Genomic DNA, 26500 nt, shown 5'->3' on the forward strand with positions numbered 1-26500 from the left:
TCTAGTGTGGGTGGGTATGGACTGTCCAATGCCCCATTGCCCCACATCCTAATGTTAGAAGTATCTAACTCTCCTAATTTCAGTCCATCAAACATTCTAGACAGACCTGAGGTTTAGAACACAAATTCATGTGTCATTTCTACCACACTTTTATTGCAAAAAAAAAAAAAAAAGAAGTAAATAAATAAATAAACAAAATAAAAAGTTAAAACTTACAAGAAAATCAAGACCTGTCACCCTTAATAAACCAACACTATTCAAAACAAAGGTTACTGGAATAGTTTGTTAACGAGCGAATATTGGTTAACTCGATAGAGCGATTTCATGGCTGATCCTGATTACGAAATATAAACAGCAAAACTCACACCTTCAAACTGATTTACCACAAGATAAGATAAATATATCTTCCCAATGGATCAGAGAAAGAAGTGGATATATATATCACTGCTATTCTTAAAGTGCCTTACTATACAGATCTAGTGAATGATCTGGAATAAACTTGCCGAAAAAAAGGGAAAAAAAGGCAGCAATTAGCACTAATGAGGAAATCCTCTTTCGCAATTACCCAAGAACATAACTCAGAAAGAGACTTGAAATCCTCCGTGGACAGAATTTGCCGCTCTCTTCTCTCTCTCTCTCCTCTCTCCGTAATCGGTCTTTCTCTCTCTCTCTCTCTCTCTCTCTCTATGTTTTCTTTTCGGATATTTTTACTGTCTTAAAGGAAGAAAGCGCAATTATCCTCCTTGAAACATTAAGAAAATCAAGGAAATGAAGGAGATATTTGCCACGCAAATATAACTCCCATTTTTGTCCAACTGTGACAGATAATTTTCGGTTTCCAGATTTTGTTCGTCAGTAAAAAGAAAAAAAGAAAAAGAAAAGAAACCATAATTTTTAAGTGAATTCTGCTTCGGCAAAAAATGCAGGAAATAATTGTAAATAGTTTTTTCATCATAGCCCTGTGTTATGCATTAATTTTGCGAGAGAGAGAGAGAGAGAGAGAGAGAGGAGAGAGGAGAGAGAGAGTGAGAGAGAGAGAGTATTATAATTATGAGAAATGCAATATAATAGCAATCCATCGACCTAGCATATTTTGCGAGAAAATATTATGTATGGTTGGAATGCCTTAGTTTCTGAATCGAATTCATCAGGATATGAACACAACGAAACTCTATGTATTTGAAGCCTCTTGAATAACGACGGCCATGGCAAATACCTGCAGAAATTCATCGTGTTTAAAAAGGAGATTGTTATCTCAACGGAATGAAAATTCTTTAATGAATGTGCGGGCGGTGGGCGGTCGTGCAGTTCTCAAGCCAAAAGAAGAGAGAGAGAGGATTCCGCTCATTAATCTTAATGAGGGCGTATTTTCCAGCAAGCAAATCCAGCATCCAATCAGGGATTTCAAGATGTCAGCAATGCTCCCGGGCGGACTGGAGTGACGCTGTTTTAATAAGGAATGGAACGGACTCTCCCGAGGAGTTGCTCAAGCGTTTTAATGAGGCGACATTTTGATCATCCTTCATTTTTCCACTTTGAGGAACGAGACCACAAGGGGGTTGAGGGCTCCTGCTGCTGCATCTGATGCTTAGGAGTGATCACAAAACCTCTCCTTCAATGAAGGGACTTCCCTTCGTTGCAAAGTCACTGAAAGGCACAGAACTCTAAGAGGCAGAGGACCTAGTCACTAAAAAGCAGAAAACTACCCAAACAGTAATTGAAAGGCAGAAACGTCAGTCAATAAAAGGTAAAGAACTAGAATCCATTGAAAGGCAGAGAACTAAAAGAATCACTAAAAGGCAAAGAACTCAAAGACTCACCGTAAGAGTCACTAAAAGCTAGAGAACTCAGTCGCAAATTCTGACAGTGACCTGCATGACGGATGTGGCAAACCAACTAGTGCTCGAAATGGAAAAACTGCCCATCTTATAGATAAGTATTCTTGACAGCACAATTCTGCTTTTTGCTTCTTCAGCAGAGGAATGAGAGTTCCACTCAAGGCCTTTAATTCTCTTGAGAAGTGTCTATGATTTTCATGAGAGTGGTTCCACCCACATTTAAATCTCGAATGTGTTATTTACATAAAGCGCAAGAGTCACTGAAGAACTTCTGAAAAAATTATTATTAATATATGTAGAACATAAATAATGATTGTTAATTCTGTTGACAATTGGCTGAATAATATGACTTGTAGTTAATTTCAGCGTCTATTACCTCGACATTGAAAGGTTATTAGTAAATATCTGAGGTATGTGAGTTTTGCTAATTAACTGCAGTATGAAGGCTAAGGCATTACCACTCAAGCATTTTGTGTCAACCTCTTTCTTCTGAATACAATTGATTTTGATCATTCGATTTCTCTTTATTTCATGCAGTTTGTCATGAATTCTTGCAGACGATTTCCATATCGAAGGGAGTACTGTATTAATAATAATAATAATAATAGTAATAATAATAATAATAATAATAATAATAATAATAATAATAATAATCCCATATTCTTTTCAAGCAACCCCCCCCCCCTCTCTTCAAAGCATTATAGAATTCATAAAATACATGGTCTCGCTTATTACTGATGACCAGAAAGGACATAGAAACAAAAATCTTGGCCTCCCCTAATCCTTTAATTGCTCTCTCTCTCTATCTCTCTCTCTCTCTCTCTCTCTCTCTCTTCTCTCTCTCTCTCTCTCTCTGACCTACGACTGCCCTGAGAATGTTTATTTCAGAGACACCAGCTGTTGGAGATTAACCTTGGCAAGTTGGCCAGCGTTGGTGATTAAGGAAGAGAGAGTGTGGGCCAGATAAACCACGTGGCCTTTTGATTGACCACGAGGTGACCGAGAATCACAAAGAGCAAACATCTATAGAAAATGGGAAGCAATTGGGAAACGAGGGCTTAAAGTCACCGACGCAGGGAACAAACAGGGAGAGACATCACTAAAAGCAGACGAGGAACATCTCCCTTTGTAATCCCGCCTCCACCAGAGTGTCATTTTCCCTCATCTCGCGGTTCTCTACTTACAGTGAGCCCCGTAAGTCCTCCTCCAACCTTATTCTACACAGAAGTCATCCCTCCTACGAGGTAATGTGTGCTGAATACAAATGTTCTTTTCAGTCACGTAACCCATATTTTTGCTAGAACTTCCGACTTTGATTTCAAGTACCAGTGTTTCATATCAGTCTTGTCTTGCCAGTGCACTGTTAACGTTAACTTCAAATAACAATTGCTTTGTCTTGTTCTATGCATTATACCTTATTCCTTCTCTGGCCTTCATCCGTACACATCTCGTTACAGAATCCCGCAATGTAAGGACTGAATGACTCCTATGAATCCTTCACCAGAAAGACTGATCACCTCTAAAAAATAAGCCAAGCGTGGCAAGGATACTAATTACCACCTCCATGAAAGGCCTAACAAGAAAGTTCCTGGTAATCGCTTCCACGAATCTTGTTTCCGAAAAATGTTACAAATCACTTAGACAAAACCTGCTCTAGGAAACTCTTCTAAGACCTTTTATGGTTTCTTTGTTAGGACACTGCTCCTAAGAAGACAAAGAATCTTGGTAAGAAGGCCATTGTAATAACCTTCGTGAATCCTACTTTCAAAGACCTAGGATTTACTTCCACAAATCCTCTATTTGTAAGACTAATCGCTCTAAGACATCTTATAACACTTATAATCCACATGGATGTCAGGTAAACCAACATCAGAAGTAAAAATGAGCGGATATCCTTGAGGAAAACATATAAATTTATTCCCTAAATAGAAAGCCGTTTGTATCAAAGTCCACTGTATCAAAACGACTCTTTTCCCCTTTTCTCGACTGATTCTCTTGATGATAAAAGCTGCTATGATCAAAATGATTTAAAAGTTGCTGTAAAAGTGTTCTTAAATGAAGCTTAAGTAACGAAAGAGATCATTACTTAAATTCTGGTCCTGAATGAAAAGAAAATTGAAAACACGCTCATAAAAAACACCTTGGGCATTCTAATTAGGCCGAGAGTTTTTTGACATTCTTTTTTGAGAAAAGCAAAGTAGAGTTCATATAAATAAAAGGTTTAATAGGATTATTTAGAACGATTTTATATTCACTTTTAATAAAAAAAATTCATCAGACGCATCAAAGGTGATTTGCAAAATATAAAGTTAAAGAAATTAGGTAACTGAATCGCATAAAAAAGAAAATCCGTTGTGACGGAGGTGTCTCTGAAAAAAAAAAAATCTTATCGGTTACTGTCACATTATTGCTTGAAAAACCTCAAAAAGCAATGATAGTATATTTTTTTTATTTCCATTCAAATAATCAGAAATGAACATGAAAACATGTCTGTAAATCTATGCCAGTTCATCTTTACATTCACGCACGGCAACACGTCTTCTCGTGCCCTGCGAACACACAAGAGTACACACACACACACACACACACACACGCGCACACACACACATATATATATACCACACACACACACACACACACACACACACATATATTATATATATATATATTATATATATATATATATATATACTATATATTTTAATATTTTGGTAAATGGAAAATTAATCTCTGAGCCCGTCAACCAAATAAACTATATAAAAAAATTTTATCTGTTGTAAGCATTTCGTTCCACGTTTGGCGCCCAAGCTTTTATTTTTGTAGATATGATTAATTGTAAGAAAATCCTGGTGTATCTAATAATATATGTTTTTCACTTTTTAGCGTATTTTAATAAAAGCGTGTTTTAAAAGCCCCCTCCTCTTATTTTAAGATTCGACAGAATTTGTAACCGATTTTTGATCGTAGCTAAAGAAATTGATTTCCTGTCTATCCATAGAAGGTTTGAAAACCCTGAACCGTTTCATACAAATCCTGAGATCCAGGGAGAGGTCACGTTAGAGTCACTAGAGGTCACAGCTGACCTACTGATTATGTAAGGTTGCATTGTCTCTGGGACGGAGCAACCTTGCAAAATTTCAAGTCCATCGGACGAAGGGAACGGGTCGAAAATGAGTTACAAGATTTGACCAAGTCAGACAAACAGACAAAAAACGCAATGTAAATACAAAAAGTATAAAAAAGGCGTCGTGTCCGAAGGAAGGAAGGAAGGAGGAGCGAAGGACCCTCCCCTGCCGATTCTTTAACTTCCTTAGGAGACGTTTTTGGAAAGAAGTTTCCTCCACTTTCGTAAATGATTAAAGAGCTGTTCTTTGCTAATTGAATCTCGGACTTTGTCTCCGCTGGAAGGGGGGAGGGGAGGGGAGAAGGACGTTAACAATAAAACGAGAGAGAGAGAGAGAGAGAGAGAGAGAGAATATTTGATTACTCTTTAAGATGACATTAAAATTTGCTATCTTAATGCCAGATTTACCCTGTTTATTCAAATGTATATTTTCATAAATCTAGCCTCTTCTTACTTAGACAACGATTAAACGCATCTGACTTGATCAAAAGGAAGGCCTTATGAGGTCTATTATGACGAGATCTTTACGGCTTAGGACAAAGATTAGATTTCAAGGGAAACTGTAAAGAAAACTCTCAGGATCAAATTTGAAGGGATATATTTACAAGTTAATTACACGACGTACCATGACTCTCAAGGTCCAGCTTATTACTGAAAGAATAGTTGCTTGTAGCACTGAAATCACGTGGCCAGGTTGCCTACACTTGCTGGGGACTTGGAGCGCGAATAAGGGGTGTATGCTCAGAGCATTAGGATAAAGAAGAGCCACCTCTCACAGCAGGCATGAAGGCGATGGGAACCTGAAACAAAGGACAAAGGGCTGATCAAATGCGTTGATGCCGCCAAATCTTTAATTGCTTAATACAAATCCTACTTTCACAGAATTCGCTCAAAGGGCATGAAATGTCTGAATTACTTCACGGAAAGTTACGGTACTGAATGGGAGGGTGTAAAATGCAGACACATGCTTATGTTATCTCCCTTAGTAAATAAAGTCTCTTAGCGACTGCTAATACCGGGGGCCATTCAAGCAATGCGCGCTAGTAAATCTCATTCAATGGAACAACAACGCTTAAATTAAATTAGTTTCATGAAACAGGGGAATACGGCTGTGGGGTATAACAAATGGCAGCTATGAACGTTCGCACAAGCAGAGAGATTGGAAAAAAAATACATCAACAGAGACAAAAGTGACTGCCAACTACACCCATAATTTACAGTCTTTTGCCGCTGTTTCCGCTTCTTAAAGGGGCGCCGATGAGGGAAAGGAAATGAACTAGAGTGCTGTCAGGTAAGGTTCCGAAGACAGCCACGTGAAACACAAGGGGTGACAAGGGGGCAGCCCCATCGATACGAGGAGCTCCGAACTGGATTAGGTCTTGGGCACATTTGAGGAGTGTCTGAGATCGAGTTTCTCTCAGTGACCTGTTTTATTAGCTTTGCATAACCTCCGGCGGCTTCTTGGTTAATTCTCGGTTTTTGGAAGCTGACGTCAGCCTTTCAAGTTCTGAAGGACAGGGCAGCGGCAGCACAGGCGAAACGAGAGAAGCGCAGATCAAAGGAAAAGAGAGAGAGAATGATAACCGTTATTTTTTTTTCTTTTATTTTTTTTATCTCCTCTTAAAAGAGGCCTTTTACCTTGAAAGGTGAAGGACTTGTTGATATTGCTAAGGTGGTAAGAGGAACTTCCCACACTCCCCGGTATCCACCCCCGAAAAAATTAGGAGGGACGGTAAATTAAATTTATTGCAGATAAAACTTGTTTTGTTATATAAATAAGGACACTAAGCAAGACAGACAGAGAGAGAGAGAGAGAGAGAGAGAGAGAGAGAGAGAGAGAGAGAGAGAGGTCAACCTGATTGCATGCATACTTACTTAAGTCAACTCTTTTGAATACATATATACGTTAGTTGTGTACTTACATGTATGTATACAGGAATTCATAAGTACACAATGCATAAGCACATACCTGTATACACCATGCAGGAAAATTTCCACTCAAAAGTACGTTAATTACTTTTACATTCCCTGAATAAAGTTCCAATATGCTAAAAAGAGTTGAATCCTTGATTATTTAAAAAAAAATCGGAAAAGATTTCAATTTTAAAGTGAAAAAAAAATCGTATTAATTTTATCCAAAAATGATCGAAGAGATCCTGGAAGCTCCACTAAGAAGGCGTTTATGCAGAATGAAATCAGAGTGAAGGTCATTCTTGGAGGTCAAATGTTAAATAGTGGTCTGCCACCTCAGGGCCATTCATCATCCTCTAAGATAGGACAAAAATATATTGTCTTTGATACATTGTAGCTCCCAAACCAAACAAACATTTTAAGAAGATTAATTTTCCCATCAAATTTGTGGTTCTAAACGATACTGTAATCAGAGGAAAATGAGCAATATTTACAAAATAAATTTCAGAAGGACCTAAATCCACATTTTTCAAAAAAAACCGAGGACCTAAAGGACTCGGAAACTATTTTCCAAACTCACAGGAAAGTCTAGATGAAGGAGAGACGCTTTATTTGAATATGATTCATCAGGGACAACAGGTGTCTGTCATTTCCGGGATTTGATTTGCTCTTCGTCAATATTTCATCTTCGTCTCAGGATTCACAGTTGTGGGTTGGGTCACTTTTGTTGCCAAAACACGTTTTTTTTCCTACAGTCCTGGAGAGAGAGAGAGAGAGGAGAGAGAGAGAGATGGAGAGATGAGAGAGAGAGAGAGAGAGAAACTAAAAATAATAAATTTGTTATTCGATATTCGCCACAAATAACCTTTAGAGCAACAGCTTGACTTGACCTCGTATTATCCCGAATTCTTGTTTATGCCCGGATGCTTTGCAAATGCAGAATTTGAAGCAAGAGACACAAGTAGGAATCAAAATCACAGTTATTTGAGTCAACAATCGACAGAATCAGCTGAAATGATGTTACATTCACGACACTCGATAACACACAGTCTGGAAGAGACTTTTAATCTTGACAGTCATTTGGTCTGAGAATATTTTGCTTAAGCAAATTTCTTTTTGTTAGTCGAGGTCCTTCACCTCATCTTCCTCGCCATAAAAAAAAAATCTAAAGCTCATTTTCCAGTTGATTTTGAACATGTTGGTAATGAATTGGCGTGCCAGTTACTGTGAAAAGATTGCAGATTTTGACCTAAGAAATAAAAATACCCTTCATTAATCTCCACTTGTCAGGAAGTGAAAAGAACACCAACCTGGTCCTCGGATTCCGTTTAAAAGAACCTTCACCTGATGGGATCTGACCTTTGCGACATGAGAGTGGAATGGAAGCGTCGAACCTCATCTAATGTGATTGCAGTTATTCTTGTTCGTTATGTAGGCACATACAAACACAAACACACACACACACACACGTGTGTGTGTGTGTGCCCCTAAACCTCACCCCAAGGAAAAAGTGAGTATCTAAAGACTCTCTTTCATTCTTGCTTTCACTTTCCTTCTTGGTTCTTACTTTTCGTTAATATGAGGAGAGAGAGAGAGAGAGAGAGAGAGAGAATAATAGGAATTAATTCTTTTTTTTTTGCTTTAGGAAGCAGATGATGAATGATGATGAGGAGAGAGAGAGAGAGAGAGAGAGAGAGAGAGAGAGAGAGAGAGAGAGAGAGAGAATAATAGGAATTAATTAATTCTTTTTTTCTTTAGGAAGCAGATGATGAATGATGATGAGGAGAGAGAGAGAGAGAGAGAGAGAGAGAGAGAGAGAGAAACGAAAATGGAAGGACCTATTGACCTAATCACCAGACGAACAATCATGGCTAACTTTAACTTTAAATAACATAAAACCTATCGGGGCTAGAGGGCTTCAATTTAATACTTTTGATGATTGGAGGGTCGGCAATCAACAGACTAACTTGCAGCCCTCTAGCCTCAGTAGTTTTTATGATCTGAGTGAGGACAGAAAAGTGCAGACAGACAGACACTCAAATAGCCATCACAATAGTTTTCTTTCACAGAAAACTGAAACGTGAATTCGAGAGCCATGTACGAGTGTGTACGACCAAGTCAGTAGCAGCTTTTGCTTCTCTCAGCCGGATGGCTACAGTCACTGGAAAGTCATCGCTTCCCTGGTGATAGATCGCTTATATTTATATGAATCCAGTCGGTCTGTGTATGCCAAACTGGGCTTCAGCGAATTTAATTTTATATTTTCTGTATATAATATATAAAGATATGTATTTGATTATATGTATTATAAATAAATTATAATTTATTAATTATATATATATATATATATACATATATATATATATATATATATATATATATATATATATATATAACTATATATCATATATATATATATATATATATATAGATATATATATATATATATATATATATATATAGATATATTCACCTCTTCCTTGTAGAAGGAAAGCACAGGAGTTTGATGAAATCAGTCTAATGCAGGATTGAATACAATTTACAGACTGTCTGTAAAAGTAAAAGAAATGAATAGAGAATAAAGTGCAAGAGAACTGAAAGGAGATAAGAGGAAAATTAAGACTTTTCATTGAAAGGGAACAGCAGATTAAGAACACCAATATGTGAGAGGTAATAGCTTTTTTATTTCAAATCTTCATCATGGAATAAAGAAAACAAAAAATCGAAGTTTAAAACAACCAGAATTCCCACAGATATTTACAAAATGGAAACACACACACACACACACACACACACACACACACACAATATATATATATATATATATATATATATATATATATATATATATATATATATATATATATATATATATATATATATAGAGAGAGAGAGAGAAGAGAGAGAGAGAGAGAGAGACAGAGAGAGAGAGAGAGACAGACAGACAGAGGGCTTAGTTTCCTTCCATTTTGATTCCTTCTGAATTTGCCCAGTCCAAGGATCCACAAAAGCCAAAGCTTCCTCTTACTCTTTGCTTATACATTTTAAATTCCTTTTCATCTTTCGATCAGTTACCTGAGTCAGATCATTTCTAATCACAGTCTACTTTTGTATTACATCAACTGGGTCTGATATTGATCGGGTGAAAACCAATTTACTATCTTATCTATATATCTATCTTTCTATCTGAATAATAATAATAAAATTTTACAATTTGTGAACGCAACCAACAGTTCATTTACACTGAAGCCCTTTTTATTCCATTGGCGTTTGGCCAGAAGTGTGCCCGGTGCTGCAACAGCAGCTGTTACGGTGCTGCCTCGGTGCGGTAACAATATGAACTAAATCTGGTTCAATCACTTAAAACTAGTGGTGGGCGTAACCGATTATTATTAATCGATTACATCGATCTCAGTAGTCGATTACATTTCCAAGTAGCCGATTGCAGTCTTTTTTTTTTCGAGATAAATTTCTTTCTTTGTTAATATCTGTTAGAGGAGCCTTACACTGCATTCATATTTATTTTAAAAGGATTTTCAAAATTTATTTTGCTTTCTTATAGAAAATAATAAATATGTTCTTGTTCAAAGACAAAAAATTATAAACTAAATAGAAGTATCAAGCTTGTTTTTTATTTCTTTAAGAGTTGAGACGTTTATTTTTCATTCTAAGAGAAGTTTTTTTTTTCTTATAAGCTAGCTCTTCATATCTTTATGAAAAATAAAGAAAAAGAATATTCATCTGTTTTATTTTAGGATAAAGATTAGGGAACTTTTTTCTTAATTCATTATTCATATAAATGGGTTATCGATATTTACTTGTGTGCATAATGGAATAACAAACAATGTACATATAGGTTTAAACTTGAACTTATTGCTAATGCCAGTCCTAATTTGTTATAATTTTCAAGGATTCTTGGCTTAGAGAGAGAGAAATAAACCATAATTGTATAAATTAATACCAAGGACCTCTGGACTTGATTATACTGTAGTAGTACGTGTAATGTACCAGTTTCCTGTGAAAGTAATCGTTAAGTAATCGATTACTGATCACCAAAGTATTCGAAGTAATCGGCTACCAAAAACGATCAGTTTTGCCCATCACTACTTAAAACATCCCAATGCTACTCTAGTGTGGGTGGGTATGGACTGTCCAATGCCCCATTGCCCCACATCCTAATGTTAGAAGTATCTAACTCTCCTAATTTTAGTCCATCAAACATTCTAGACAGACCTGAGGTTTAGAACACAAATTCATGTGTCATTTCTACCACACTTTTATTGCAAAAAAAAAAAAAAAAGAAGTAAATAAATAAATAAACAAAATAAAAAGTAAAACTTACAAGAAAATCAAGACCTGTCACCATTAATAAACCAACACTATTCAAAACAAAGGTTACTGGAATAGTTTGTTAACGAGCGAATATTGGTTAACTCGATAGAGCGATTTCATGGCTGATCCTGAGTACGAAATATAAGCAGCAAAACTCACACCTTCAAACTGATTTACCAGAAGATAAGATAAATGTATCTTCCCAATGGATCAGAGAAAGAAGTGGATTATTTATATCCACTGCTATTCTTAAAGTGCCTTACTATACAGATCATAGTGATGCTCTGGAATAACTTGCCGAAAAAAGGGGGCAGCAATTAGCACTAATGAGGAAAATCCTCTTTCGCAATTACCCAAGAACATTAACTCAGAAAGAGACTTGAAATCCTCCGTGGACAGAATTTGCCTCTCTCTCTCTCTCTCTCTCTCTCTCTCTCTCTTTGTTTTCTTTTCAGATTTTTTACTGTCTTAAAGGAAGAACGCGCAATTAGCACTTTGAAACATTAAGAAAATCAAGGAAATGAAGGAGATATTTCCCACGCAAATATACCTCCCATTTTTGTCCAACTGTGACAGATAATTCGGTTTCCAGCTTTCGTTTTTTTTTTCGTCAGTAAAATGAAAAAAAAAAAAAAAAAAAAAAAAAAAAAAGGCATAATGTTTAAGTGAATTCTGCTTCGGCAAAAAATACAGGAAATAATTGCAAGTAGTTTTTTCATCATAGCCCTGTGTTATGCTTTAACTTTGCAAGAGAGAGGAGAGAGAGAGAGAGAGAGAGAGAGAGAGAGAGAGAGAGAGAGAGAGAGAGAGAGAGAGAGAGAGAGTATTATAATTATGAGTAAATGCAAGATAATAGCAATCCATCGACCAGCATATTTTGCGAGAAAATATTATGTATCCTTGGGAATGCCTTAGTTTCTGAATCGAATTCATCAGGATATCAACACAACGAAACTCTATGTATTGAAGCCCCTTGAGTAACGACGGCCATGGCAAATACCTGCAGAAATTCATCGTAGTTAAAAAAGGAGATTGTTATCTCAACGGAATGAAAATTCTTTAATGAATGTGCGGGCGGTGGGTGGTTGTGCAGTTCTCAAGCCAAAAGAAGAGAGAGAGAGAGAGGATTCCGCTCATTAATCTTAATGAGGGCGTGTTTTTCCAGCAAGCAAATCCAGCATCCAGTCAGAGATTTCAAGATGTCAGCAATGCTCCCGGGCGGACTGGAGTGACGCTGTTTTAATAAGGAATGGAACGGACTCTCCCGAGGAGTTGCTCAAGCGTTTTAATGAGGCGACATTTTAATCATCCTTCATTTTTCCACTTTGAGGAACGAGACCACAAGGGGGTTGACGGCTCCTGCTGCTGCAGCTGATGCTTAGGAGTGATCACAAAAACCTCTCCTTCAATGAAGGGGGACTTCCTTCGTTGCCAAAGTCACTGAAAGGCACAGAACTCTAAGAGGCAGATTACCTAGTCACTAAAAAGCAGAAAACTACCCAAACAGTAAATGAAAGGCAGAAACGTCAGTCAATAAAAGGTAAAGAACTAGAATTCACTGAAAGGTAGAGAACTCAACGAGTGACTAAAAGTCAGATAATTCACAGTCACTAAATGGCAGATTATTCAGAGAGTCACTAAAAGGCAGAAAACTGAAAGAGTCATTAAAAGGCAAAGAACTCAAAGAGTCATTAAAAGGCAAAGAACTCAAAGAGTCACTAAAATGCAGAGAACTCAAAGACTCACTGTAAGAGTCACTAAAATACAGAGAACTCAAAGACTCACCGTAAGAGTCACTAAAAGCCAGAGAACTCAGTCGCATATTCTGGCAGTCACCTGCACGACGGATGTGGCAAACCAACTTGTGCTCGAAATGGAAAAACTGCTCATCTTATAGATAAGTGTTCTTGACAACACAATTCTGGTTTTTGATTCTTCAGCAGAGGAATGCGAGTTCCACTCAAAGCCTTTAATTCTCTTGAGAAGTGTCTATGATTTACTGAGAGTGGTTCCACCCACATTTAAATCTCGAATGTGCTATTTACATAAAGCGCAGAGTCACTGAAGAACTTCTGAAAACATTATTTATTAATATATGTAGAACATAAATAATGATTGTTAATTCTGTTGACAATTGGCTGAATAATATGACTTTTAGTGCATTTCAGCGTCTATTACCTCGACATCGAAAGGTTATTAGTAAATATCAGAGGTATATGAGTTTGCTAATTAACTGCAGTATGAAGGCGTCAGGCATTACCTGTCATGCATTTTGTGTCACCTTCTTTCTTCTTAATACAAATGATTTTGATCATTCGATTTCTCTTTATTTCATGTAGTTTGTCATGAATTCTTGCAGACGATTTCCATAACAGAAGGGATGTGCTGCATTAATAATAATAATAATAATAATAATAATAATAATAATAATAATAATAATAATAATAATAATAATAATAATAATACTCATGCAGAAGAGTGTGATCCTAGAAACGGCACACATAGTAAGAAAAGTGATGGACTCCTAAGGAGGCAGGATGCAACCCGGAACCCACACTATAAATACCACCCAGTCGAATTGGAGGACTGTGATAGAGCAAAAAAAAAAAAAAAAAAAAAAAATAATAATAATGGCACAACAAACCAATGCACGGACAATACATGAGACAGACTAAAGAACTAGCCAGCGATGACACGTGGCATTGGCTACTGAGGGGAGAGCTCAAAAAGGAAACTGAAGGAATGATAACAGCGGCACAAGATCAGGCCCTAAGAACCAGATACGTTCAAAGAACGATAGATGGAAATAACATCTCTCCCATATGTAGGAAGTGCAATACGAAAAATGAAACCATAAACCACATAGCAAGCGAATGTCCGGTGCTTGCACAGAACCAGTACAAAAAGAGGCATGATTCAGTAGCAGAATCTTGTGCTTATTGAGGTGTTCTCCTGTCTTCTAACAGGCGATTCTGGAGAAAGGGGAACTGATCTGAGAAGTGGGAATTGAATATGGTGACTTAATTGCCCGTACTGACTTATGTTGACTATGCCTAATGTTATGGCTAAACTAATGTTAGTTATTTGATTAATTATCGAGGGTTATCTGAATTATTTGGACTTTGAGTTCAACCTTTCATTTGATCATTTCGCTAAGAACATTAGTTCATTTAGCTTATACTTTGCTTTTAAATAAATGTATATTTTTGTAATTCACGACTCTGATATAATAGCCTTAGGTAATGGAGAGGTGGGTGGGTGTGTTGTGGAGAGAGAGAGAGAAGAGAGAGAGAGAGAGAGAGAGAGAGAGAGAGTGGCCAGCTCCTGCTGCTCTGGTTAATTGCTACCTTTAAAAATAGAAGAACTGAGATACAGAATCTCTGGTTATAGTGGTGGCAGCGTGTTTGAACCTATTACGCCTTTTGTGAGATTAAGGGCACGTTATAGAGGCTGTTTTCAGAGAGTCTGGTTGTGAAAAAACTGTTAGTTTTTCAATTAGTAGGTGACAGGTGGTAAGAATTTTTTCAGCCATTGGTTCTGGTACTGGGAGGGAAAAATTCAATTAGCGTCAGCATGTTTGTCTGTCGTGAGATGCCTCGAGGGAGTCTGTGACTCAGTGGGCCTTGTGAGTGCACGTTTGCCAAAGTGTTTACTGCTCTAGTATCGGTTGTTCTTACACATGCGAGTGTGTGTATTAGCGTGTTTGTGCATGTGCGAGTCAGCGATATTATCTTCTCTCATCGACGACGTGAGTGTTACATTATTTTTTGCCTTTGTGTATGAATCATTTTTGGAGTCAAAGGGGCATTTCAGATTACCACTTTTTTCCCATAGAAGCAGAACATGCTGAGTTGTTTTTTCTTGGCACATATTTAGAGGCAACGCATTAGTTTTTTTTAATACATATGTATGCATATGAATTGTTTCATACATGCAACTTAGTTCATGGGGATGCTTGGATTGCATATTTTTGGCTCTTGGAGGACAGTGCCTCTCATGCATTTGCACTCAGCGTATCTTTTGAATAGCCAGCAAAAGGGAGGCTTAGTGTCTCCATGGTGTAGTGCCAACGGGAGGGTGAAGTTTTTTTTTTCTTATTGCTGGGGTTAAGGGGGTGAGTTTGGCCTTGAAGCAAAAGTTCATTGCCATGCTCTTGAGTCAGCTGATAGCCACTAAGGGATGATGTAACATGCCCGTAGGGTTTATTTTAGAAAATGCATATGAATATGAATGTGGTGCAAGTTTTCCTTAGGCTTTGAAGAATGCCTTTACACAATGGTAGAGGACATGTTTAATGGGGATGTGCTTGGTGATGACACTGGTGATGTTAGTGGTGATGATTGGTGATGTGCCTGGTGATGCCAAATGGTGGTGATACTGGAGTTATGGGGGAAAGGTAGTATTAAAGCCCTTACTGGTGATATGGGAGATATCTTACTAAGATATTTTATGGAGATATTTTATGGAGATATTTACGGATAATTATTACAGAGAATTATTATGGGAGATATTTATGGTGATTATAATAGAGTTTAAGGTGGTAATAATTTTTGGTGAATGTGCCAATGATTTATGGGTGGTGAATTTGGTGAATTTTGGTGAATTTGGTTAATTTGGTGATACTGATACTGGTGTTATTTTTGATACTAATAATTGGGGTTGGTGTAATGAATACTGAGGGTGATGATGTTTGTTAATATGGGAGGTAATAACCACAATTTTAATGGTGTTTTATCGGAGAATATTGTGTTAATGCCTGTTCAAGATTATGGTAAAAGTCATATTGAGAATACCTGCCGGTCTTCTTTTGCCCAGGTGTGTTTTTTTTTTCTCTGATAGCCCTAGAGTTTTCCTTTTATTTTAATGGGTTCAGCAGATAATTGCTTGAAGTCTACGTGAGTCACAGATGTTACAGGTGTCATGGGAACAGTCAACAGGGACATTGTATTTTTTTTCCCCTTTTGGACGTTAGCCATCGCTGAAGTAAGTTTTTTTTTTTTGTTTTTTTTTTTATCATGGGCGAGTTTGAATTTATTTTTCTCTCCGAACAGTTTGTGTAGATTTTTTAATATCTCAGTTCGTGACTTGGAATCATTGTTCGGGAATCCATTTTTTTTTTTATTAATTTATTTTAGCTGTTTGATGCTACAGAGAGATTTAGGGGGAAATTTTTACATTTTTGAATGTGTACATAATGGCACTACATTTTTTCTCTGGATATTTGTGCTCTGGAAATTGTTGGCCTCTTGCACAATACCCTTGTTGTATTTGGGGCAACTTTGACAGAGGTAGGAAACTTGGTTAAGTTTCTGGTGGCCAGTGCCGAGGTGAATATGGGGAAGTCTTTGCTTAAACACTTTATATTTGGAGATTTGTTATAATGAGTTATGGCATACTGATGATTTTTTCTAGAATTTTCCTGGGTAATTTTATTTGCCAGTTTTTGCCCTTCTCAGCAGTTATGCTAAACAGAGAGTTTATAGTTTTTTACTATAATATTGAGCTCCTTAGAGAGGCTTTTCGAGCTTATTTTACTGGAGAATTGGAGATATAATATTTTGGCCGTGTGATATTTTGTTTTGTTGGAGATAATCCATAGTTTAGGCCTATGGGGGTAAGAGCATGTTTAGTTCAGTTATTTTTGCAGTCATTTTGGTGCAAATGGAAACCCTTGTGAGAGGAGATGTGTGGTAATATTTTCGAGTGTATAAGCTAGATGCTTTGAGTGCATTTTTTGGGGACAGTTTCATTTTCGATTACCCTGCTTGGAGATATAACGATTTTTTGGATACTTGGTTTTGTTCCACATGTGGTTATTGGTGAAATAGAAGGGAATATGGTGATGTGTGGTTATTAGTGAAATGGAGGGAAATATTTTTATCGCCGGAGTGGTATTATTATTAATATAGTGATATATTGGTGACATTAGTCTTTGGTGGGGGGGAATTTTTTTGTGGTTAAGATTTATGGAGCTGAATTTATGGGGTTTTACGAGCCAAAAAGTGGGGTATTGTTGTTCCTTTGGTGTTGTGACTAATGGGGGCAGGTGGCAATACTGTATTGTGGTTTTATGGAGATATTGCATTTTTTATATTCACCAGTGGTTATTTTGGCGGCATATAATTGTGGAATTGTGGTTTACTGTGGTTTATATCCCGAATAGGTGATAATTTGTTTTATTTAATTGTGTAATATCATCAGGGGAGTTATGTCTTTGAAGACAATTTTGTGGGCACCTTTGGTGATATCCTGGAGATAATTTTGTGAAATGTGCTTATGGTGTCAGTATAGAATTTTCGGGGCTTTTTGGAGAATAATAATGGTTTTCTGAGGTTGCAAGTCTGACTAGACAAATCTATAGTGCCGTTCGAGCATATGAGGTGTTCACAGGTGGATTTTTGCTGATTGTAATGCTGTGATAAGTCCGGTGCTGACTCTTTCCTTTGGAGTTGATTACTCGGAGTTCTGCACTAATTTAGGAGATGTTGACTATGGCATTCCACAGGGTTGTTTCCGGTCGTTTCTGGCCGATGAAATTATTGCGATAGCAAATTCCGTAACGATACGTACTGCGTTTATGGGAGAAAAATGTTGGATTATGTATGTTATATATTATGTGTGTACTGTGATGGGAAAGTTCACTTGTTATTGTTGCCTATTATTTTTTTTTTCTTGTTATTTTCTTTTCCTACGAGATTTGTCGTAATTGGGGTTAAGCTTACATAGAATTTCTATTTTGGACTGGAGATATAATTTCTTGGGGTATGTGAATTAGATGGAGGGGTGTTTGGCATTATATTTCATGGAGGTTAATTATATAGACAGTAAAGGGTTTTTGCTGTTAAACAGTAAAAGTGTACTTACTGATTTTGTGGGTTACTGAAATATCAGAGCTTGAGAGAACATTTTCTGTGATAATTTGGGGCTGGGTTTGTTACACTTTTTTTTTCCGGGTTCATGATCTTTTTTGTTCTTGAGAGAATTGGTGAGTTTGAAATGTGATGACAGTAGTCCGTAGAGTTTCTGTGAGTCTGGGGAGGTGTGTGCTAATGTGTGAGGTTGGCGAGCTTTTTTTTATATTATTGGAGAACTGAATTCGAGAATTTAATATTTTCTTTATGGGGTTATGATAGCGATTTATGATTTAGCGATCTTATGGAGTTCCTTCACGAGTTATGGATAGAAATTAGTCAATGATAATTTTAATGGGGTTAGTTGGAAAACGTTTAGTTAGTATTTCTTAGAATTTTTGAGGTCATTATTTGAACAGATGTATGTCTGGGGTTAATTCTTCTTTAATTGACCGATGACATGACTGACATACTGAAACACCATAAACATCGTTCCTCTACGCCCAGTAAGATGTTCATCAACTACTACAAAGATGTATGCTGCTGATGTTTGGCCACATGCAAGAGTTTCTGTGAGTCTACGGGGTTTTACAGCGCTTTTAGACTATGGAAGTCGCCAGTTTTCTTCCACTGGGAGACGTTTTGTCTTTCTACAGCGTGCTTCACGAGTCTGTGTAGTTGCAGTTGCAGACACACGAGAGAATCGAAAATTCAAGATGAGGAGAATTTTCTATGGTCAACTGTTATGATAGCCCGGATATAGGCTGTTCATGATAATGTGTGATAGACATTGTACTGCCAAAGACATGCAGTTATTTTTTATTATGGTGTTTAATGAGCTAGCCAATGTTTTTTTTATATGTATAGGCTGTTTTATGTGAGGTATGGCTAGGCAGGTGTAGGCATTCAGGGTGGCCAAGCATCTGTTACATAAAAGATGGATATATTGAGACAATATGTTTCAGACGCATGTAATGTGATGTGCTGTGACATTTCTTAGATGCAGAGTGACTTATGAAACTGGCTCTAGGCAGCTCCTAGGTGTGGACAATGTGTATGAGTTTGTACGTGTGTGCGAGCCTTTTCCCTACATAACGAGATGTAAGGTAACCATGAGGAGAGATCATTACTGAGGCAGCAGAGCCAAGATGGCTTCTGCAAAAGTTCTTTTTGAGAGAAGTGTTGTGAATACTGTGTTGAATGGGTAAGTACTTATTTTTTAGCAAAGATGTGCTTGATTGTTTTTGAATATTTATTTCAAAGATGTTCTATTTCATATGATTTTTTATTTAATCTGGTTGCTTATCGAGGTGTTCTCCTGTCTTCTAACAGGCAGTTTTTCTGGAGAGCGGGGAACTGATTTGAGAAGGGGAATTGAATATGGTAATTTAACTGGCGTACTGACTATGTTCACCATGCCTAATGTTATGGCTAAACTAATGTTGTTATTTGATTAATTATCGAGGGTTATCTGAGTTATTGGAACTTTGAGTTCAAACTTTCATTTGATCATTTTGCTAAGAACCTGAGTTTATTTAGCTGATACTTTGCTCTTAAATGAATATATATTTTTTGTAATTCACGACTCTGACTTAATAGCCTTAGGTAATGGAGAGGAGGGGGTTTCGTAGAGAGAGAGAGAGAGAGAGAGAGAGATAGAGAGAGAGAGAGAGAGAGAGAGAGAGAGAGTGTTGCTAGTGCCTTCTACTCTGGTTCATTGCTAGTTTTATAAAATAGGAGAACCGAGTTCCAGAATCTCTGTATATATATATATATATATATAATATATATATATATATATATATATATATATATATATATATATATATATATATATATATATATATATATATGAATAACTTGATCATGAAGTATATAAAACGTGATGCTATGTATAAATAAAGTTTTTTTTGCCACGAAAGTACTTGGCTATCTCGCTTTTTCATTTTTTCCTTCGTGGCAAAAAACCTTTATATATATATATATAATATATATATATATATATATATATATATATATATATATATATATATACAGTAATACCTTGAGATACGAGCTTAATGCGTTCTGGACCCGAGCTTGTATGTCAATTCGCTCATATCTTGGATCAATTTTTCCCATATAAAATAACTAAAAAAATTAATCCGTTCCCACCCTCTGAAAAAACACCTAAAAAACAGTATATTACAGTGGAAAAATGTTTTAATTGTTCTAATTCACAAAACTTACGCCAAAAAATAAGAGATACCATATGTACTGGTTATGATCTGCAATAAAATGTGACATTATTATGGAGTTCTTACCTCGAGACAGGCTGTGTTTGTTTGCGGAGGAGGAGCGAGAGAGAAAGGGGAGGAGAGAGACTTGATGGCACATGTTGGTACGCTACCTTTTGTAACACTACGTAACATAACTTAAACTTTAAATTTAACTTAAATGAAATTAGCTTACTGTGCACACACTTAAAAATAAATGTTAATCGTGCGTTACACTAAACTTAATTCTAATAATTTTGTTTTCATTTTAATTTTTTTTTACTTTTCTTCTTCCAGCTTGGCTCTTTTTGCCTCGCTTTTGACTCGTTTTCACCTTCACTTTTGCCGGCCTTTTTAAAAGGAACCTATCCAGGGATGTTTGTTTTGTCTCCCTCTTCAAAATGTTACGAAAATGACGTACACAAGTATCGTCACAAAAGGCTAATGCCCGACCACACGCCAACTTGTCCGGGTGCCTCTTTTCCATAAAATCAGAAAACTCCTGCCACTTCGCTAACATGTCTCTGATTTCCTTCGTAGAAAGGCGGTCCTCCTCTTCCACCTCCTCCTCGCTACTGAGCTCCTGCAACAACCTCTGAATATTGCATCTCCTGGAGCTCGGTCAATTACTGTGTCGTGAGCTCTTCCTGATGCTCTCGACAAAGGTCATTCACGTCTGCCTTACCTACCTCCAGCCCCATGGACTTTCCAAGAGACACGATTTCATCCACTACAATAGGTTCGGGTTCATCAGGGTCTGGCGTATCGAACCCTTCAAAGTCCCTCTCAGCAATGGAAGCTGGCCACAATTTCTTCCATGCCGAATTAAGAGTTCTTCGTGTGACACCCTGCCAAGCATCATCAATAATTTTTAAGTAATGGATGATACTGAAATGTTCCTTCCAAATTCACGAAGGGTGAGATTGGTGTTGTCTGTGACATCAAAGCATTTCTTGAACAAACTTTTCGTGTACAGTTTTATAAAGTAAGAAATTACGTGTTGGTCCATGGGCTGGAGGAGTGGAGTGGTGTTGGGCGGTAGATAAAAGACCGTGATGAACCTGTACTCATCAAGAATGTCCTCTTTGAGACCAGAAGGGTGACCAGGGGCATTGTCGAGGACCAGGAGACATTTCATTGGCAGGCTTTTCTCGGCCAAATATTTTTTGACTGCCGGACCAAAGCACAGATTAACGCATTCTGTGAAGAAATGCCACGTAACCCAAGCCTTAGCAGTAGCGCACCACATCACTTGCAGTTTTTCTTCCAAGATCCTATGGCTCTTGAAAGCACGTGGGTTTCCTGCGTGGTACACCAGCAGTGGCTTGACCTTACAGTCACCGCTGGCATTGGCACACAAGGCTAGAGTTAACCGGTCCTTCAGGGTGTTTATGGCCCGGTAGTCTCTTCTCCTCTGCCATGATGAATGTCCTCCTGGGCATCTTCTTCCAGAAAAGGCCAGTTTCATCGCAGTTGAATACTTGTTGGGGGATGTATCCTTGTTCTGCGATAACTGAGGCAAAGGTTTTGACGTAGTCCACCGTGGCTTTTGAGTCAGAACTTGCTGCTTCCCCATGCCTCACAACCGAGTGTATCCCAGTTCGTTTTTTGAAATTATCGAACCAGCCATGACTGGCTTTGAAGGTTTCCGCTGGTGTCGAAGTCTCCCCTCTTTAGCTGCTTGCTTTCCTTTCAAGTCATCATAAATTCCGCTGGCCTTTTCACAGATGATCGTCTCGTTCACGCTATCTCCCGCCAACTGTTTCTCCTTTATCCATATTAAAAGAAGCCTCTCCATCTCGTCATGAATATCACTGCACAGCTTGGAAAGGATGGTTAGTCCTTTGGAAGGCTTGGTGCTCTTTATAGCATCCTTCTGCTTGAGGATGGTACATATTGTTGATGTACTCCTCTCATATTGGCGAGCCAGCTCAGTCACTCGTACACCTCTCTCATGTTTTTCGATTATTCATGCTTTATCTCGATTGTCATCATACGCTTTTTTTTTTCTTTTCTCTACCCTTGTTTGCAGTCGCTTGCTTTGGACCAATTGCTTATTCACTTAATCTGCACTAATTAACGCAAAAAACACATAAAAAATGCAAACACTACGGCCGATGCTCGGAGATAACTTTACGCCGCGACGGAGATCCGACGGGAAAGAGCGAGCGATGCTGTCCTCGTGAGCAGCCTCTCGCACACTCGGCCACCTAGCGGCCGCATTGGGAACCGTCTCGTATCCTTGTATCTCAAATTTGTCGTCGATCTCTGGTGCACAAATTTGCTCGAAACTTTCCTCATATCTCAAATTTCTCGTATGTTGTAACACTCGTATGTCGAGGTATTACTGTATATATATATATATATATATATATATATATATATATATATATATATATATATATATATATATCAATATATATATATATATATATAAATTATGAGGTGTCGGATTAGAAAAGTGCTGTGACAACAGCCTTTTAATTACTTCAAAAACCACGTTTGTAGGATAAGAATATTGTGAGAAAAAATGTATTAAAAAACAAAATCTCATTAAAAAAAAGAGACCAACTCGAAGAATATCGAAGAGCCCTATAAGTGTATATGGAGTTAGTTCAAAATTCTTAAAAAGCATGAACTATACAAATTGTTTACAAGTCCAGCGTATGTTTTTTTCCGATATATAGATGTTATAAAATGACCATTGTCTCTGCTTACATTGATATCTAGAAAGGGGAGACATTATTGTCGTTGTCTTTTTCCATGGTAAACTTTATATTTCGATGTTGATTATTGATATGGTCCAGAAACATCTTACTTCGCCAAGGCTCCTTGAATAATGAAATGTGTCATCAACATATGGTCTATAATAGAAAGGTTTACATATATTAGGACGATTGATTAAAAAGTTTTCTTCCAAAAAAAGACAAAAATACTGGCGAACACAGGCCACAATGGCAACTCCATCGACCTGCAAAAAGAGTTGACCATTAAAAATAAACATTGAGTCTTAAAAGTTGTCTATTAAAACCATGAAAAACTATATGATCTTCATAAAAAAATCTTGTCTAAGATAATGTTGATGGTTTCATTCAGAGGCACATTTGTGAAAAGAGATTCTACATCGAAGCTTGTCATGTGTAGATCACCATCTTGTAAAACTATTTCTTTCTGGGACTCATATCCATTTTTAAGTGAAAATTCGTTGTAAGCAAATTCACTGATTAATGAGACAAAACATTTAGATATTGCATAAGAAGGGCTGTTATAGGCTGCCATAATGGTGATCTACACAAGACAAGCTTCGATACAGGATCTCTTTTCACAAATGTGCCACTGTATGAAACCATCAACATAATTTTAGAAAAAAAAAATTATGACAATAATATAGTTTTTCGTGGTTTTAATAGACAAATAGGGTAGGGGTCTGTTTCCCCTGTCTTAATTCCCAAATTTGATTAAGCTCTGGCCACCCGAAGCAATGTCCCAAGCAACATACGAGGCCTTATAAGGCGAGGGTGGCCCCCAAGTTCAGTTCAGTTCAGTCAACATTGAACCTCTGTCAACCTCGGACCGACCGAGCCTGAGCCCTGAGGGCTGTGGAACTGACCTTTCTCACACTGGATTGATTGTGCCATTCCCGGATGCCACCGATAACCTTGGATGACCTGGACATAACGTTGTGTGTGCTAAAGCAAGAACAAGAAACAAAGAACCCAGTTGACATCGGAAGAGAGAAACCTCGTCTCAATACCAAACGGGGGACCTTCTGCCTCCCAACGTCGGCGTGAAAGCTGGTACCCAATAGCACCAACTGGCACCCATGATGAGAGAACCAATCAGGAGTGTCCATCTACAAGAGTTGCACACAACCATTGCTGCATGAGAGGAAGCTCCTAACGAAGGGAATCACCTCAGGCAGCGGAAGAGAAATCGACCTAATCCGAGACCCCTATATCGACCGTCATGGACACCCTGTATCTCCAGACTCATTTCAACGTCCAGAAGATGACCATCGAGCTGGTCGAAACGTCGACAGAAAGAGTAATCAAAATATCAGAAATAGACGTCAAAAAATACCATCAGGACTATGGTTTTACAACCCAGGTTTCAGTAACCTGCTGTAATAGTATAATATAACGAATTTACAATCCTATAAGAAATACGCTTTACTTATCCATCGAAATATGAACAATCCCAATTCCATTGACCAATATTGATGTGCAGGAAAAGCGAATTAGAAGAAAAATTGAGAAAACTCGGTATAAAACCAATTCGCATAATGCAGTCATTTTATTCAGCAAAATTTACTTCAAAGAGTCTTCTTCCTTGTAATCATAATGATAATAATAAAAATTCAGTCCATTCTTACTTGTACATAGAAACTGAAATTATATTATCCTGATACATATTCCATTCTATCATAAAGTTCAAATAATGAAATGTATTTTTTCTATAATATGACTTTCGTGATGGTTATGACTTGTTATATTGGTAATCTGCATCAGATTAAATCATGATCAGTTTTGATTTAAAATTTCACTGGACTTCATCAGCGTTCAGAGCTGTTATGAAATTACTGATTACAAGGGATTGGAAATGTTCCGTAATTAACTTCGAATTCGTATCATTAATATAATCAGAATTCGTATCATTAATATAATTATATTGGATAATAAGCATCCTATTGTATACAGTTGAATTTCATTCATAAAATGAATGAAATTATGGTTATAATTACAGTCAACAATTATAATCATGAATTGAAAGTAATATCATAGTAATTGCTTGACATCTGATTTATACACAAAACAAAAAATATCATCTTTTTTCCTCGAAATATTGAACATAACAAAACAAGTCATTGCCTTTATCTTTAATTAAGTAGCAGCTTATTAATGGAGGAGGCTTCATTGATATTTACCGACTAATGCTCCTAATTTCTACCTCTCCACCAGTGCACGAAAATATCTCCACACTTCAGAATCTGAAAGAGATGAGTCGTGTGACCTTAAACATAATTAGCCTCTGATATTAAAGCGTTTATTTGTGGACGAAGGTGTCATCAGAATATTGTCTTTGAAACGAGAGAGAATAATTATTCTTTTCGTGGCAAATGAATCCTTTTGCCTCAGCTCAACTGGAGTCATCGATCTGTATTGCTTGGAGTTTGGTGAGGCTCTTCAAGGACGAGTCGAATTGGCATAATAGATCATAAGAGGGAAAAAAGAATATAAAGATGATAAGGAAAATAAAATACAGATAGATAGAAAGGTAAAAAGATTCATACATACTTACATAATAGATGAATGGACAATTAGACATACAAGAGAGAGAGAGAGAGAGAGAGAGAGAGAGAGAGAGAGAGAGAGAGAGAATGGTCAAATAACTTGACTCGTTATCCTATTACATTAATATTAATATTACAAAGTTAAATTAATAAAGGTCAGTGAAGAGAGAGAGAGAGAGAGAGAGAGAGAGAGTCAAATAACATGACTCGTTATTTTTTTATACTGAAGACTCTGCATGGAAAATTCAATATTACAGAGTTGATTTGAAAAGGGTTAGAGAGAGAGAGAGAGAGAGAGAGAGAGAGAGAGAGAGAGAGAGAGAGAGAGAGAGAGAGAGAGAGAGAGAATTTGGGAAGTAATTAAAGAGGAGTTAAAAGTCGGAAACTTGATTTTACAATAATCTTCGGAAGTACATATTACTATTTGAAGTATGAGTCTCAGAGAAAACACAACCTAAAAATGAATAAGTCCCCTTGGATCAATGAAAGAAGAAAAGATAAAAGAAACTGTATAGAGAAAATGAAGAATGCAAAACAGCAGAGCAGAAAAGGGGGGAGGGGGAGAACCCAATAACATCCAAAACAAAGAGAGAGGAATCAGTGGATAGGAGACATCTTCGACTTTCTCCACTGAATAAGAAGATTCGGATCTCCGTGCCTGTATTGAGCCCTTGCTTTCTAAGAGAAAGGGAGGAGAGAGACTTGTCTTTCACCTTTTCTTATTTTCTTCTGTAAATATGTTCCGTTCTATGTTTGGAAATGCTAAATGATTGATAAATATATATATATATATATATATATATATATATATATATACTATATATATATATATATATATATATATATATATATAAAAATAATATATATATATATATATATATATATATATATAAATTTAT

This window comes from Macrobrachium nipponense, chromosome 34, assembly GCF_015104395.2.
Source record: "Macrobrachium nipponense isolate FS-2020 chromosome 34, ASM1510439v2, whole genome shotgun sequence".
Lineage (NCBI taxonomy): Eukaryota > Metazoa > Arthropoda > Malacostraca > Decapoda > Palaemonidae > Macrobrachium > Macrobrachium nipponense.